Raw genomic sequence first — 18,944 nt, 5'->3', positions numbered from 1 at the left:
AGTGGATTAAGGATCTGATGCTGCCACAAGCTGCAGCATAGGTCACAGATGTGTCTCTGATCTGATATGGCTGTGGCTGTGGCTTAGGTCAGTGGCTGAAGTTCTGATTTGACTCCTAGCCTGGGAACGTCCATGTGCCGCAGGTGCAACTTTAAAAAGAAAAAAAAAAGTGTAGTTGATTTACAATGTTGTGCCAATTTCTGCTGTAGAGCAGAGTGATTCATACACACACACAAACACACACACATTCTTTTTAATATTCTTCTCTATCATGGTGGTTGGGTATAGTTCCCTGGGCTATATAGTAGGACCTTGTGGTTTATATCTTCCATATGTAATAATCTGCATCTACGAACCACAAATTCCCAATCCATTCCTCTTCCTCCCCCTCCCCTTCCTTGGCAACCACAAGTCTTTTCTCTATGTCTGTGAGTCTGTTTCTGTTTCATAGTTAGGTTCGTTTGTGTCATATTTAGACTCCAGACGTAAGTGATATCATATGCATTTGTCTTTCTCTTTCTGACTCACTTCACTTAGTATGATAATCTCTAGTTGCATCCGTGTTTCTGCTAATGGCATTATGTCATTCTTTTGTACGGCTGAGTAGTATTCCCTTGTATATATGTACCACATCTTAATCCATTCATCTGTCAATGGATATTTAGGTTTTTCTGTGTCTTGGCAATTGTGAATGGTGCTGCTATGAATGTAGGGGTTCATGTATCTCTTTGAATTATAGTTTTGTCCAGATATAATCCTAGGAGTGGGATTGCTGGATCATGTGGTAATTCTATTTTCAGTTTTCTAAGGAACCTCCATACTACTCTCCATAGTGGTTGCACCAATTTACATTCCCACCAACAGTGTAAGAGGGCTCCCTTTTCTCCACACCTTCTCCAGCATTTGTTATTTGTAGACTTTTTAATGATAGCCATTTTGACCAGTGTGAGGTGGTACCTCATTGTAGTTTTGATTTGCATTTATTTAAAAATTGGTAATCCTGGAGTTCCTGTTATGGCTCAGCGGTAACAAATCCAACCCATATCCATGAAGATGAGAGTTCTATCCCTGGCCTTGCTCAGTGGGTTAAGGATCCAGCATTGCCATGAGCTGCAGTATAGGTTGCAGACATGGCTCGGACCCTGTGTTGCTGTGGCATAGGCCAGCAACTGCAGCTCTGATTCAGCCCTAGCCTGGGAACTTCCATATGCCACAGGCACAGCCCTAAAAGGCAGGAAAAATAATTTAGTAATCCTGAGCATCTTTTCATGTGCCTACTTGGCAATCTGTATGTCTTCTTTGGAGAAATGTCTATTTAGGTCTCAAGATGGGATCTTGATTGGGATTTCATGCAACCAGTGGAAAAAATGGCAGAGAATTGATGTCTTATATTGAATCTTCTGATTCATGGAAATGACACGTCTCTCCATCATTTTATTCTTCTTTACTTTCTCTGAGCAAGGTTCTATTGCATGGGAATTATAAATATTTGATTAAATTATTCCTAAGTTTTGATATTTTCTTCCTATTGTAAATTGTATATAAAAATTTGAATTTCCAATTATCCATGCCTAGTATATAAAAACACAGTACACTTTTATATCCTGTGACCATGCCATTTGTAATTCTAGTAGCTTTTTTTTTTTAATCCCTTAGGATTTTATTCTTAGACATGTTTGTGTCATTTGTGAAGAAGATAGTTTTAGGTATTCTGTGGTGGCCTAGCGGGTTAAGAATCCAGCATTGTCACTGCTGTGGCTCAGATCACTTCTGTGACATGGATTTGGTCCCTAGCCCAGGAAATTCTGCATACTGTGGGCATGGAAAAAAAAAGTTTTTTCTTTCCCAGTCTGTATATCTTCTTTTTTCTTGCCTGCTTGCACTGGCTAAGACAATGTTAAGTGGAAGTGATGAGAATGAAATCTTTACTTTGTTTCTTGTATGAGGAGGAAACATTCAGTCTTTCACTATTAAGTGTGATATTAGCTGTTGATTTTTTATAAATTCCCCTTTTCAGATTGAGGAAGATTCCTTCTATTCCTAGTTTGCTGAGAATTTTCTTTTTAAAATTATGAATGAATATTTAATTTTCTCAAATGCTTTTTCTTTATTAAGCTGGTGATAAATACATTGATTTTTGAAAGTTAAAGCAACTATGACTTTTTGGAGTAAATTACATTAGTCACAGCGACTGCCTTTTTTTCATGTTTTTAAAATTTTTTATTTTAAATGAGAATTGCAACAATTTTTAATTTTTATTTTTTTATTTATATTTTGATTGATTGGTTTTGCTTTTTAGGGCAGCACCCACAGCATGTGGAGGTTCCCAGGCTAGGGGTCCAATCGGAGCTAAAGCTGCCAGCCTATGCCACAGCCACAGCAACAGAAGGATCTGAGCTGCATCTACGACCTACACCACAGCTCACCATAATGCCAGATCCTTAACCCACTGAGTGAGGCCAGGGATCGAACCTGCAACCACATGATTCCTAGTTGGATTCATTTCCACTGCGCCACGACGGGAACTCCTGTACCACCTATCTCATATATTACTAGATTAGCTTCCCTACTATTTCGTTAAGGCATTTTGCATGTTGTTGTAGAATATTAAACTATAAGTTTCCTTTCTTATAATGCCTTTTACTTTGGTATCAGGGTAATGCTTACCTCAAAAAAAATTGAGAGATATTCCCTCTTCTATTTTTTGGAATAGAAAAAAATCTGTAGAATTATTATTTTCTCCATAAATGCTTAGTAGAATTCACCAGTGAAACCACCTGTGCCTGAAGTTTTCATAATAGAAAGGAATTCAACTTCTTTCATAGGTATAGAATAATTCAGGATGTCTATTTCTTCCTGAGTGAGTTTTGGTATATCATACTCTATAGGACATTAATCACTTTAAATTAACTGATTAATTAATTGTGATTAATTAACATAGTCTTGTTTCATGACTATGGTCTATAAATGTTTTATGTGCACTTGAAAGTAACTGATTCTGTTATTGTTTGTTGGAGTGTTCAAATGTCAATTTTATTGATAAGGTCGTTAAAGTCTATACACTTGGTGATTTTCTGCCTACTTTTCCCTCTATTATTGAGAGAGGAATATTGACTATTTCAACTATAATTGTGGCTTTCTCTATTTCTCCTTCCAGTTTTATCAGTTTTTGCTTCATGTATTTTGAAGCTCTGTTATTAATGGGCGTAATGTTTAGTGTTGTTATACACTCCTCCTTAGTTGACCCCTTTATCATTTTAAATGATGCGCATTATCCCAGGTAATAGTCTTTGCTCTGAAATATTTGTTTGATATTAAGATAGCTACTCCAACATTTTTTTAAATTTTAGCATGTTGTATTTTTTCAACCTTTTGCATTAACCTAATTGTATCTTTATAGTTATTAAAAAATTGGGCTTTGCTTTCTTTTCCAATCTGATGATCTCTGCCTTTTAATCGGGGGTGTTTAGACTATTTACATTTAATGTAAATATTTACACCAAGTTAATTTAAATATTTAAATCCATCATTTTGCTATTTATCTGCTAAACCTTCTATCTGTTCCTTCTTTTCTTTTTCTTCTTTCTTTTGGATTTTTGAAATTTTTCTTGTCTTTTTAGGAATGCACCCACAACATATGGAAGTTCCCATGCAAGGGGTCAAATCAGAGCTGCAGCTGCTGGCCTATGCCACAGCCACAGCAACACTAGATCCCAGCTACATCTGAAACCTATACCACAGCTCATGGCAACACCAGATACTTTAACCCACTGAGCAAGGCCTGGGATTGGACCTGTGTCCTCATGGATGCTAGTTGGGTTCTTAACCCGCTGGGCCACAATGTGAACTACTTATTGAATATTTTTTATAAGTCTATTTTATTCTTGGCTTGTTTGTTAGGCATCACTCTTGGTTTTATTATTTTAGTGTTTGCTTTAGGGTTTATAGTTACCTTTTTAACTTTTCACTGTATACTTTCAAGTAATATACCACTATATATATATTGTAAGAATCTTAAAATACTACATGTTTATTTCTCTCTTCCTTGCCCTTGTACTATTGTAGTCATAAATTTTTACACAATATATTATCATTTTGTTCAAATAATAAGTTACCTTTTAAAGATACTCAGATAATTAAAAGTCTCAAATATTTGTACTAATGTAGTTACCAGTTCCAGTGCTCTTTCCTCCTTTGTGTAGATCCATAATTTCCATCTGGTGTCATGTGTCATGGTGTCATTCTTCCTTCTGTCTGAAGAATAGTGTCCTTTGACATTTCTCAAAGTGCAAATCTGCTGGCAATGAATCCTGTCAGCTTTTGTATCTGTAAATGTATTCATCTTGTCTTCATTTTTAAAAGATATTTTCACTAGGCATAGAATTTTAGATTGATGGGTTTTTACCAGCAATTAAAAAGTTATATTTTTGTTTTCATTATTCTGACAAGAAATCTACAATATTATTACTATCCTTTTTCCTATCTAAAGTAACTTTTTCTCCTCTGAAAAGATTTTCTTTTTCTTTTTTTTTTTGCTTTTTAGGGCTGCACCTGTGGCGTATGGAAGTTCCCTGGCTACTGTCAAATTAGAGCTGCAGCCACTGGCCGAGGCCACAGCAACACCAGATCTGAGCTGTGTCTGCGACCTACACTACAACTCACAGCAATGCCAGATCCTTAACCCACTGAGTGAGGCCAGGGATCAAACCTGCATCCTCATGGATACTAGTTGGGTTTATTACCACTGAGGCAAAACAGGAACTCCAAGATTTTCTTTTTATCACTGGTTTTGAGCAATTTGATTATGATGTGTCTGGGTCATTCTCTGCATGTTTCTTATGCTTGGAATTAATTTCATTTCTTGAATTCGTTGGGTAATAGTGTCTTTTTTATCAAGTTTGAAAAAAAATTGGCTATTATTTCTTCAAATAGTTTTTCTTGTCTCTCCACCCCCCACCTCTCCTCTCCTCTGGAGATTCCAATTACTTATATATTAGTCTCCTTAAAGTCCCACAATTCAATGATGTTCTCATATTAACAAAAAACCTTTTTTCTCTATGTGTTTCATTTTGGATCCTTTCTAGTGCCATGCATTTAGATTCACTAATATTTTCTTCTACCATATCTAATCTGTCAATCCTGTCTCATACACTGATATTTTTCCTCTTAGACATGGTAGCTTTCAATTCTAGATGTTCATTTTTAAAAACCATCATCTATGTATGTACTTAACTTTTTGAACATATGGAATATAGTTATAATGACTGTTTTAATGTGATTGTATGCCAATTTTAACATCTGTTGTCTGTTCTGGGTTTGATTCAGTTCACTGATTATTCTCCTCAATCATGGATCATGTTTTCTACTTCTTTTTTATGGCTGGTTAATATTTTATTAGATCTCAGACATTATGAATTTTGCTTTGTTGAGTCCTGGCTATTTTTATATTCCTGTAAATATTCTTGTGTTTTTTTCCCCTTAGGATGATGTAGCTAAATTACTTGGAAAGAGTTGATCCTTTTGAATCTTGCTTTTATGATTCGTTAGGCAGATCTAGAGCATTGCTCAGTGTAGGGCTCATTATTCCTTATTACTGAGGCAAGAGCTTCCTGCATATTCCACCCAATAACCCATGAATTATTAGCTTTTCTGGTCTGGCACATGGAAGTGTTGCTATCTCTGGCTCTGTGTGAGGTTTGGGCCCTGTTTGCTAATCTTTTCATATTGTTCCCGCCCAACCCCACTGTGGATGGCTTTCTCACATATATGAACTTACCAGTACTCAGCTGAATGTTTAGAAGGCCCCTCTGTAGATTTCCAGGGTCCTCGCGCTCTGAACATCTTCCTCTTTGCTACTCTGAGCTGCTTTTATTTCATCAGATGCTTAGGTTTGGCCCTTCAACCAGAGGAGTCCGCTAGGCTCCACCTGGATTCCCTCTCCCTCTCTCAAAGCTGTAAACTCCAAGAAGTAAGCTGTAGGAATTGCAGGGCTCACTTGTTTTATTTCCTGTTTCTCATAAATTATTCTCCTTCATTTCCTGATGTCCCATTGTCTTTGAAAGTGTGGTTTCTTATATTGTGCCTGTTTTAAAAAAAATATTGTGTTGGATGAGAGGGTAAATCTTAGCCCTGTTACTCCTTCTTGAATCTATAATTGACTACTTCAAGATAAAATAATGTATTTGAGGTTTAAAACATAAGTAGAAGTAACATGTATGGGGACAATATACAAGGAATGGAACAGGAGAAATGGATGTGTACTGTTGTAAGGTTTTTACAATATATGTGAACTGGCACAGTGTTACTTGAAAGTAGACTTTGATAAGTCAAACATGTGTAATGTAAACCCTTAGAGCAACTAAGAATCAAAAAAACATCCAATAATAGGAAATGGTAACCAAAACCCCACATAGGACAGATTTTACTTTATTTTTGACTGCACCTGTAGCATGTAGAAGTCCCCAGGCCATGGATCGAACCTGTGCCACAGCAGCGACCTGTACTGTTTCAGTGACAACACCAGATTCTTAACCTGTTGTGCTACAAAGGAATTCCTAGGACAGATTTTTAAAAATAACAGGATGGTAAATTTAAACCAGTGATATAAATAATTACACTAAGTATAATATCATTTAAATACTCCAGTTAAAAGGCAGAAATTTGAAGATAGGATAAAATGGCAAGACCTAACTATATGTCATCTATAAGAAGCCTACTTTATATGACAGGTTAAAACTAAAAAGATGGACAAATATTTATAGTGCAAAGCTTAATTCAAAGAAATTTCAAGTGATTGTACCATACAAAGTAGACTTCAGAACAAGGAATATTACCAGGGATAAAGAGAGACATTAAATGATGATAAATGGATCAGTTAATCAAAAGGACATTACCATCATCCTAAATGTGTATATACTGAACATCAGAGCTTCAATATATATGAAACAAAAAAGTGATAGAGCTAAAAAAAGACATAGACAAATCTATAGTTATAGATGGAGATTTCAACATTCTTCTCGGTAATTGGCAGAACAAGTACACAAAAACCCAGTAAGAATAGAGAAGGATTTAACAACATTATCCATCAACTTGACCTAATTGACGTTTATGGAACACTCCACCCAACAGCATCTGGATGTGCATTCTTTTCAAGTGCTCATGGAACATTTACAAAGATAGAGCACATTCTGAGCCATAAAGCTAAATAAAAAATATGAGACTCATACAAATCATTTTCTCTGAATGCAACAGAAATAAATTTGAAATCAATAACAAAAACATAACTGGAAAATCCCCAAATATTTGTTGATTAAATGGCATATTCTTAAGTAAACAATGGGCCAAAGAGAAATCACAAGGGAAATCAGAAGATATTTTACACTGAATGAAAACGAAAACAAAGCATATCTAAGTGTGTGTGGTGCATCTCAGGCAGTGCTTAGAGAGAAATTTATAGCATTAAATGGTTGTATTAGAAGAAGAAAGGTCTTATTAGATCAATTATTTGTTATACCATAAAGTATTTTTGGTTTATAAAAATATTTTTATAATTATATAAAAAAGCAAATTAAAATCAAAAGGAAAAGAGAAATAATAAAGAGAAAAATTTTATTTTTTTTTTGGCTGTCCCATGGCATATGGAGTTCCCAGACCAGGGATCAGATCTGAGCTGCAGTTGTGACCTAGATCCCAGTTGTGGCAATGCCAGATCCTTAATCCACTGTGCTGGCTGGGTATTGAACCTGCATCCCAGGGCTCCAGAGACACCACTAATCCCATTGTGCCACAGAGGGAACTCCAAGAGAGGAAAATTTTAAAAATAGAAAAAGAATGGGGTGGGAAGGAGGGGAGGGGAAAAGAGAGAGAGAGACTGACTTCAAAAGCTGGCTCTTTGAAAATATCAATAAAATTGACAAATATCCAGCCATATTAATCTGGCAAAAAAGGGAGAGAAGACACAAATTACAAAAATCAGGAATAAAAGAGGGACTATTACAATAGATTCTACGGATATTAAAAGGAAAATGCAGAGTTCGTTGTGGTTCAGCAGGTTAAGGATCTGGCACTGTCACTTCTGTGGCTCTGGTTATAGCTGTGGTGCGGGTTTAGTGCGAGTTTACAGTGTGGTGTGGGTTTCTGGACATTTCATATGAATGGGATTATAAAATACATGACCTTTTGTGTCTGGATTCTTTCACGTAGCATAAATTCCTGGCCCAGGAATTTCCACATGTTGCAGGCACAGCAAAAAAAGGTAATGTGAAAATATTATAAACAAACTTCAACCAATAAATTCCACAACTAGACAAAATGGGCAAAATACCTGAAATGCACAAACCACCAAATCTCACTCTGGAAGAAATAAAAATTCTGAATAGCCTTTAACCTACTTTTTATTGAGCTATAATTCATATAACACAATTTCATGACCATCTTCAAGCATACAGTTCAGAGGTTTTTAGCACATTCGCAGGGTTGTACAACAATCAGCTCCATCTAACTCCAGGCTGTTTTCAGCGCCCTAGAAAGAAACCCCATACCTATTACTAGTCATTCCTCATTTCCTTCTTTCCCCAACCCATGATAGTACTATTTTACTTGCAGTCCTTATGGAGTTGCCAATTCTGGACAATTCATATGAATGGGATCATAAAAGACATGACCTTTTGTGTCTGGATTCTTTCACGTAGCATAAATGTTCAAGACGAATCCATGTTTTACCATGTATCAGTACTTCATTCTTGATTATAGTTGAATAATCTATCTTATGGACATACCACATTTTGTTGATGGACATTTAGGTTTCTACTTTTTTACTGTTATGAATAATGTTTCAGTGAATGTTCCTTACAGGTTTTTGTGTGCACATATATTTTCACTTTTGGTCATGTACCTAGGAGTGGAATTTCTGGGTCATATGGTAACCCATTTTAACTTTTTTAGAAACTGCCAAACTGTTTTCCATAGCAACTGCCCCATTTTCCATTACTACCAGCAATGTCTGAAGGTTCCAATTACTCCACATCCTTGTCAAGATTTGCTCATTAAAAAACAAAAAAGAAAAAATAGCCAGGAGTTCCCGTCATGGCTCAGTGGTTAACAAATCCGTTAGGAACCATGAGGTTGCAGGTTCGATCCCTGGCCTTGCTCAGTGGGTTAGGGATCTGGCATTGCCAGTGAGCTGTAGTGTAGGTCACCACGTGGCTCAGATTCCGCATTGCTGTGGCTCTGGTGTAGGCTGGCAGCTACAGCTCCAATTCGACCCCTAGCCTAGAAACCTCCATATGCTGCGGGAGCAGCCCAAGAAATGGCAAAAAGACAAAAAAAAAAAAAAAAAAAGCCATTCTAGTGATTTGGACTTGCGTCATTGCCCTAATGACTAATACTGTTGAAGATCTTTTTTTTCTTTCTTTCATTCTTTTTTCTTTTTTCTTTTCATTCTTTTTTTTTTTTTTTGCTTTTTAGGGCCACACCCATGGCATTTGGAAGTTCCCAGGATAGGGGTTGAATCAGAGCTACCATTGCCGGCCTGCGCCAGGCCTGCACGGGCACGGCCACACCAGAGCTGAGCCGCATCTGCACACTATACCATAGCTCAGGGCAACTCCAGATCCTTAACCCACTGAGTGAGGCCAGGGATCGAACCTGGATCCTCATGCATAATAGACAGATTTCTTTCTGCTGAGCCACAATGGGAACTCCTTGAACATCTTTTTGTATGCTTATTGGCCATTTGTATATCTTTGGAGAAATGTCCATCCAAATCTTTTGCCTATTATTTTAAAAACTGGATTATTTGTCTTTTTTTTCTTTTTTTATTTATCTTTTTCCTGCTATACAGCATGGGGATCAAGTTATACTTACATGTATACATTCCCCCCCCCTTTGTTCTGTTGCAATATGAGTATCTAGTCCTAGTTCTCAATGCAGGATCTCCTTATAAATCTATTCTAAGTTGTATCCGATAACCCCATGCTCCCAATCCCTCCCACTCCCTCTCTCTCCCATCAGGCAGCCACAAGTCTATCTGTTCTCCAAGTCCATGGTTTTCTTTTCTGAGATGTTCATTTGTGCTGGATATTAGATTCCAGTTATAAGTGATATCATATGGTATTTGTCTTTGTCGTTCTGACTCATTTTACTCAGTATGAGAGTCTCTAGTTCCATCCATGTTGCTGTAAATGGCATTATGTCATTCTTTTTTATGGCTGAGTAGTATTCCATTGTGTATATATACCACATCTTCCGAATCCAATCCTCTGTCGATGGACATTTGGGTTGTTTCCATGTCCTGGCTATTGTGAATAGTGCTGCAATGAACATGCGGGTGCATGTGTCTCTTTTAAGTAGAGCTTTGTCCAGATATATGCCCAAGAGTGGGATTGTGGGGTCATATGGAAGTTCTATGTATAGATTTCTAAGGTATCTCCAAACTGTTCTCCATAGTGGCTGTACCAGTTTACATTCCCACCAACAGTGCAGGAGGGTTCCCTTTTATCCACAGCCCCTCTAGCACTTGTTATTTGTGGACTTATTAATGAGGGCCATTCTGACTGGTGTGAGGTGGTATCTCATGGTTGTTTTGATTTGCATTTCTCTTATAATCAGCAGTGTTGAGCATTTTTTCATGTGTTTGCTGGCCATCTGTATATCTTCCTTGGAGAACAGTCTATTCAGTCTTTTGCCCATTTTTCCATTGGTTGATTGGCTTTTTTGCTGTTGAGTTGTGTAAGTTGCTTATATATTCTAGAGATTAAGCCCTTGTCAGTTGCATCATTTGAAACTATTTTCTCCCATTCTGTAAGTTGTCTTTTTGTTTTGTTTTTGGTTTCCTTTGCTGTGCAAAAGCTTTTCAGTTTGATTAGGTCTCATTGGTTTATTTTTGCTCTATTTCTATTGCTTTGGGAGACTGACCTGAGAAAATATTCATGATGTTGATGTCAGAGAGTGTTTTGCCTATGTTCTCTTCTAGGAGTTTGATGGTGTCCTGTCTTATATTAAGTCTTTCAGCCATTTTGAGTTTATTTTCGTGCATAGTGTGAGGGTGTGTTCTAGTTTCATTGCTTTGCATGCAGCTGTCCAGGTTTCCCAGCAATGCTTGCTGAATAGACTTTCCTTTTCCCATTTTATGTTCTTGCCTCCCTTGTCAAAGATTAATTGACCATAGGTGTCAGGGTTTATTTCTGGGTTCTCTACTCTGTTCCATTGGTCTGTCTGTCTGTTTTGGTACCAGTACCACACTGTCTTGATGACTGTGGCTTTGTAGTATTCCTTAAAGTCTAGGAAAGTTATGCCTCCTGCTTGGTTTTTGTTTCTCAGGATTGCTTTGGCAATTCTGGGTCTTTTGTTGTTCCATATAAATGTTTGGATTGTTTGTTCTAGTTCTGTGAAAAATGTCATGGGTAATTTGATAGGGATTGCATTGAATCTGTAGATTGCTTTGGATAGTATGGCCATTTTTATAATGTTGATTTTTCCAGTTCATGAACATGGAATATCTTTCCATTTCTTTACATCTTCTTTGATTTCTTTGATTAAAGTTTTATAGTTCTCAGCATATAAGTCCTTTACCTCCTTGGTCAGGTGTATTCCAAGGTATTTGATTTTTTGAGATGCAATTTTAAAAGGTACAGAGATCCTAAAGGAAACAGCAGAAAAGTTAGACTTAATTGACATCTTCAGGACACTACATCCAAAAAAATCAGAATACACATTCTCCTCAAATGCACATGGAACATTCTCAAGAATCGACCACATACTGGGACACAAAGCTAACCTCAACAAATTTAGGAGCATAGAAATTATCTCAAGTATCTTCTCTGACCACAATGCCATGAAATTAGAAATCAACCATGGGAAAAGAAATGAGAAAAAACCTACTACATGGAGACTAAACAACATGCTACTAAAAAACCAATGGGTCAATGAAGAAATCAAGAAGGAAATTAAAAAATACCTTGAAACAAATGATAATGAAGACGCAACCTCTCAAAATCTATGGGATGCTGCAAAAGCAGTGCTCAGAGGGAAACTTATAGTGATACAGGCCTTTTTCAAAAAAGAAGATCCCAAATTGACAACTTAACCCTCCACCTAAACGAATTAGAAAAAGAAGAACAAAAAAGACCTAAAGTCAGCAGAAGGAAGGAAATTATAAAGATCAAAGAAGAAATCAATAAAATAGAGATTCAAAAAACAGTAGAGAAAATTAATAAAACTAAGAGCTGGTTCTTTGAAAAGGTAAACAAAATTGACAAACCCCTGGCCAGACTCACTAAAAAGAGGAGAGGAAGAACTCAAATAAACAAAATTATAAATGAAAAAGGAGAAATCACAATGGATACTGCAGAAATACAAAAAACCATAAGAGAATACTGTAAACAACTATACGGCAACAAATTTGACAATCTGGAAGAAATGGACAATTTTCTAGAATCTTATAGCCTGCCAAAACAGAATCAAGAAGAAACAGACCAACTGAACAGACCAATCACTAGAAATGAAATTGAAGTCATAAAAACACTCCCTACAAATAAAAGTCCAGGACCAGATGGCTTCACAGGTGACTTCTATCAAACATATAAAGAGGAATGGTGCCCATCCTCCTTAAACTCTTTCAAAGGTTGAAGCAGAAGGAATACTCCCAAAGACATTCTATGATGCCACCATCACCCTCATTCCAAAACCAGGCAGAGATACCACCAAAAAAGAAAACTATTGGCCAATGTCTTTGATGAATATAGATGCAAAAATTCTCAACAAAATCTTAGCTAACCGAATCCAACAACATATCAAAAAAATTATACACCATAACCAGGTAGGGTTCATCCCAGGTTCACAAGGGTGGTTCAACATATGCAAATCAATCAACGTCATACACCACATTCACAAAAGAAAAGTCAAAAATCATCTCAATAGATGCAGAAAAAGCATTTGACAAAGTCCAACATCCATTCATGATCAAGACCCTCGCCAAAGTGGGTATAGAGGGAACATTCCTGAACATAAAGCCATTTATGATAAACCCACAGCAAATATAGTATTCAATGGGGAAAAACTGAAAGCCTTCTCACTCAAATCTGGAACAAGACAGGGATGCCCAGTCTCACCACTGTTATTTGTCTTTTTATTGTTGAGTTGTAACAATTCTTTATATACTCCAGATACTGCACCCTTGCCAGATATATGATTTGCAAATACTTCCTCCCATTTTATGGATTGTCTTTTCTCCGTTGTTGTTGTTGTTGCTACACCTACAGCATGTGGATGTTCCCAGGCCAGGGATTGAATCCAGACTGCAACTGTAACCTATGCCATAGCTGTAGCAACACTTTTTAACCCACTGCAGTGAGCCAGGGATCAAATCCATGCTTCAGCAGTGACCCGAGCTGCTGCGGAGACCACTCCAGATCCTTCACCCACTGTGCCAGGAAGAAATCCATATTTTCACTTTCTTGGTAGTGTTTTTGATGCACAAAAGTTTGCCATTCTGATGAATTCCAATTTATTTTCTTTGTGCTTTTAGTATCATATCTAAGAAACCATTGCCTAATCTAAGATCAAGATTCACACCTGTTTCATGCCAAAATTCCTATAATTTTAGCTCTTACATTTAGGTTTTTTGATGCATTTTGAGTTAACTTTTGTATACAGAATAAGACCGAGTTTCATTCATTATTTTCCTTGTGGATATCCAGTTGTCCCAGCACCATTCAAAAACAAACAAAACAAAACAAAACAACAACAACAAAAACTATTCATTTCCAATTGAATGTTCAAAGCCTTGTTGAAAATCAGTTGGCCACAGATGTCTGGGTTTATTTCTGGAAACATCAGTTATATTCTGTTGATCTATATGTCTATCTCATCACAGTACCACATGGTCTTGATTACTGTAGTTTTGTTGTAAGATTTGAAAATAGAAAGCATGAGTCCTCCAACTTTGTTCTTCTTTATCAACTTTGTTTTGACTTTTCTGGGTCCCTTACATCTACAAATGAATTTTAGAATTAGCTTGCTCATTTCTGAAAAGAAAAAGAAAAGAAAGAAAGGCCACTTTGAATTTTGATAAAAATTGCATTGAACCTGTAAATCAGTTTGAAGAGTATGGATATCTTAATAATATTGTTTTCCAATCCATGAACATGGGCTCTCTTTTCATTTATTTAGGTTTTCTTTAATTTGTTTCAATTTTTTTGGAACAGTGTTGTAAGTCTTATATTCTTTGGCTAGATTTATTCCCAAGTACTTTATTCTTTTTGATGCTATTATAAATGGAGTTGTTGTCTTAATTTTCTGATTAGTCTTTGGTAGTATACAGAAATACAATTGATTTGTGAATGTGGATCTTGTGTCCTACATCTCTGCTAACATCACTTATTACCTCCAGTAGTTTGTGGGAGGGAGAAGATTCATTAGGTTTTTCTATATGTAATACCATATCATCTGCAAATAGAGATAGTTTTACATTTTCTTTTTTAATCTGGATGCATTTTATTTCTTTTATGGCCTGATTTCCGTGTCTAGAATGTCCAATATAATGTTGAAAAGAAGTGAAGAAAGTAGACATCCTTGTTTTGTTCCTTGAGCCCACATACATATTTTAAAAATTAATTCTGTAGTTATAAACATTCCCATAAAAAATTCCAGGTCTCTGACAATTTAATTGTTTAATTATATCAAACTTTTAAGGACAAAAAGCCAATTCTATGGAAGCTCTTCCTTTACAAGGCAAGCATTATTCCAATAACAACAACAAAAAAAAACACATTGTAGAAAGGAAAGCTATAGTTCAATATCCCATGTCAACAAAGAGCAAAATATCCTGACAAATATTAGTGAGCTGAATCTAGTAATATTTGGAATGTTAATACACATGACTAGGTGAAATTTTTGTCAAGAATACAAGTTTGAGATCATGTCTGACTCTTTTCCAGATGCAGCAAGCTATAAAGAAAAGAATGCTGAGCCAAGGAAGAGGGGTCAGTATCCAGTCACCTTGGACAGGTCACTTCCCTTTCCTGTGCATTAGTGCTCTCATCAATAAAATGAGGATAAGGAGAATACCTGCTCAGCATACCTAATATACAGGGAAAAGGAAAAGGTGGGTGTGAAATCACCCAGGAAACTGTTGGCTGCTGACACAAACTGCTACACCCTTGCCTGCCCCCCTCTCCCCCCATGATCTGCTAGTTTCCATTCCTGGCATACCTTCTCAGCTCAGACTGAGACCCCAATTCAATGCTCAGTAAATCCTGTGGCCTTGTGGCAACTTTATGGTAATCTGATCTCCTTTCACATTTCTTCCCTTACTGGTTCCTGAAGGATGAGAGCAAGCAAGGAGCCCCATCCTAGGTATGCTAAAGGAGGGGAACAGTTTCAAACAAGGTTACTTTGTGGGAAGCTGCTATGGGATGCACATTCTTTGGGCCTCACACCCTTGGGTTTTAGGCACTCCTAAATTTCATGGGAGCCCCAAAATTTGGTTCCTGGGAGAGCTTACCCCCTCTGAGGCTGGGACCTATCCTTCTTAGGTACATGGCAGTGGTCCCAAAGACAAGAAGGGTCTTTTCAATTCCAGCTTCCTCTGAAAGGGAAGGATTCAGGTGTGAGGCAGGACTGCAGTAGCCCTGGACTCTTGCAGCCTGAGTGTTGGCTCGCCCCTGCCTGGCCCTGGCATCTGAGACCTCATTCCTACTGCGTGAATGGCTAGTCCAGCAGCCTACTGCTTGCCACATGTTTATTCCTTGGCTCTTACGGTTCCACCATGTGCCACGTGACTCCCCTGGCATTCATTTTCCTCCCTCAGAATATCAATGTTACGCTTTTGGAACATGTTGTTAATTCCCTCAGCTTATATTATCTCTCTTCTGGCATGCATTTCTACATCTGCATCATCAAGTTAACTTGCCTTGCATTCATTGCAACCCACTGGCACTAACTGCTATTTCTGGAATGCCTGGGGACACCCCTGGCACGAGCTGGCACTCACTCTGGCACAGGGAAGAATTCTCTGGGCACGTGCATGCTCACTCAGTATGCACTGGATAAGGGCTAAAGCATCTTTTCAAGTTCTCATTCCATGTGTAAACCCATGGCTTTTTCAAGGTCCTGCAAGAGCAATTGAAATTGGATTTCATCTGGCTGTCGTGTTCTCAGTGGCGATGATGTCTAAATTCTACTTAAGCTTAACATGGCTAAAACAGAACTTTTGATCCTGCTCCCCAAAACTTCTTCCCCATCTCAGTATCACTTTCATCAACTGCCTTACTTAAGCCCAAAACTCAGGTATCATCCTTGATTCCTCCCCACATTCAGTCCCTTCTGTTTCCAAATCCAGAGATCACTTTTCCATCCAAATCTGTGTTAGTTTCCTGTGGCTTCTGTGATAAATGACTACCAACTTGGTGGCTTAAAACAACAGAAATTTATCCTCTCACAGCTCCGGAGGTCAGAAGTCTGAAATCAAGTTCACTGGGCCAAAATCAAGATATCAGCAGGGCCATACTTCCTCTGGACACCCTAGGGGAGAACTCCTTCCTTGCTCTTCCAACTTCTGGTGGTTGCTGGCATCCCCTGGCTTGTGGCACATCACTCCAAGTTCTGCCTCGCTGGTCACATTGACTTCCTATCTGTCTGTGTCAAGTCTCTCTCTGCCTCCCTCTTATGAGGATGCATATATTTGGGGCTCACTTAAGTAATCCAGGATGATCACTCCAGCTCAAATCATTGGTTTAATCATACCTACAATACTTCCCTTCCTTTACCATATAAGGTAACATTTACAGGTTCCAGAGACTAAAGTATGGATATCTTAGAGGGGTGGACATAATTCAGCCTACCACACCATCTTCCTCAGCAGTTAGCCACTGACTTTGAAGTACTTTCTTCTCTTGGTTTCCATGCTGTTCCTCCCTCATTGGCCACTCCTTCCCATTTGCCTTTATTTGAAGACTCTACAAGCAGACTTTCTACCATCTGCTCAGTTGCTCAGGCTGGAAACCCATGAGTCATTCTTGATTCCGCTTTCCCCTCATGTCCTTCCATAGCCAACCCATCAGCCAGGCCTACTGGCTCAGCTTCCAAAATGTAGCCCAAGTCTTCCATCTTCACTTTTCCCCGACTCACTTCTATCTGCACCACCACCATCTGTGTCTGTGGTCCAAACTACACTCCTCCTTCACCTGAAATAGTCTCTGTGGCTAAAGGAAGGTATCAGAAGCTCCAAGTGCCCACTGAACAATCCTCTCAGCCTCTCTGATTCCAGACATGATTGCAGTGAATATTTCCAGCTCGGTTTCCACCGAGAGTGTCTTAGCTCAATTACACTATGTGTGATTTCTGCTTTCTGTACTTCTCTGATGCCATAATGGGTTTCTTTGATGCTGCAGTTTGGGACACCAACAGAGTTCTGCATAGCATCGAGCATGTGCAGCCTGGAAGTATGACAGGGGAGGTCCACACCTCCAGGCCAATAGGGGGATAGGAGTCAATGTAGAAATGCTTCTTCCTTTGGACCATTGTGGGAAAATTCCAAGGAGCATCCTATTTCCTCCTCATAAGATCCCAGTGGGATCAGCTCTGGTTTTATATGGTTGAGAATAACTCAGTAAAGCCCCCTTGCACTAGATTTTTCTCCTTCTCTCTTTTACTCTCCCTGGTCCCTAGAATCGCCTTCCAAATCAAACTGCCTTATTTCAGGTCATAAATTTGAGGGAACCTAGGCTAAAACAGTAAACTTTCCAAAATGTAAATATGATCATGATGCCAGGCCCTTCTCTCTCCTCAAAACATTCCAGTAGCTCCTCAGTGTTCTTGTGCTAATGGCAAAACTCCTTCTGTGACTGATAAAAGTCTGAAAGGTTTTTGTGCCTATCTGACTTTCCAGCCCCATTGTTCCCCACCTTTCTTTCCATCCTCTCCCTGCCACCACCACCAGTCTCACTGGCCTCCTTTAAGTGTCCTTCCTTCTCTAGAATTCCTCACTCCTCTACTGCTCTGGTGCTTCTTGGAGCTTTCTTCCCTCCTATCTCCTCTTTTGGGTGATTCCAGCTTATTCTTTGCTCAAGCATCTCTTTCTCAGGGATCTCCATACCAGCCAAACCCCCCTACTGTGCATTCTTCTAGAATACCATTGGATAACTTTCCTTCTCATAAATGTTTGTTATGCTTGCAGTTTCCCTTTTATTTGTATTATTACTTGTCTGTCTCTGTCCTTAGATGATATCCAAGAGGATAGACACTGGATTTTTGCTCCCTAGTTATCCTGAAGGCCACACCTAGTGTATGGCCCACATCATAGGTGTTCAATATTAGTTGAGTAAATGAATGAATGAATAATAAAGTATAATTATTCTACAATGTTCAAGGTACACATAATGTATATGCCTTTATTCTTTCTAAACAAAGTAAACTCAACTTCAGCATTTACCAAGCAGAATCAGTAACTTTCCAGGCTTCTCCTAAGCCTTGGCCTGAACAAATTCCCAAGGCTTAGAGTCCTGTACTGGCCCTGATGCTTGCTAGGTGCAGGGAGTCACACCTCCCTGCAGTTCCTCCTTGTTCAGCCTTGATTGAGTGTACAACCCATTCCAAGGTTCATGGTTCTAAGAGAGGCTCCATCCTTTCCCTACTAGTTCACAGGGACCTTTACCATGCCATTCAGTGACCAGTCCTCACAGCCACTCAGACATCCAGCCCACTGTGCGTCCTGCTCCACAGGAATGGGCTCAGATCCACATACCCTTCCTCCCCAAGAAGCCTGAAATTCTCTTCTTTCACAAGATGCAGAGGTTCAATAATACTCAGGTGCTAGATTGTTCTACTCTTCTCAATTCCAACACACAGTCTTTCTTCCCACTCCCTTTTTCCTATCAAAAGAACTGATAATCCCAAGGTCACACTCAAAACCTATACCCTCAATGGAGCATGTTTTCCTTTGCTTG

At 38.3% G+C, this 18,944-nt stretch overlaps 1 long non-coding RNA gene across 1 annotated transcript in view; it reads left to right on the top strand.

Moving 5' to 3' along the window:
• Positions 14,940–18,944, top strand: part of LOC110256788 — a 29,854-nt gene continuing 25,849 nt past the window's right edge. Inside the window, exon 1 of the long non-coding RNA XR_002338776.1 lies at positions 14,940–15,103. This is a non-coding gene — a long non-coding RNA (uncharacterized LOC110256788). The remainder of the gene's footprint in view (positions 15,104–18,944) is intronic.

The sequence above is a fragment of the Sus scrofa genome, chromosome 14 (genome assembly GCF_000003025.6).
Source record: "Sus scrofa isolate TJ Tabasco breed Duroc chromosome 14, Sscrofa11.1, whole genome shotgun sequence".
Classification (NCBI taxonomy): Eukaryota; Metazoa; Chordata; class Mammalia; order Artiodactyla; family Suidae; genus Sus; species Sus scrofa.
The sequence above is the reverse complement of the archived record's forward strand: the minus strand, read 5'-3'. Positions and strand labels throughout refer to the sequence as shown.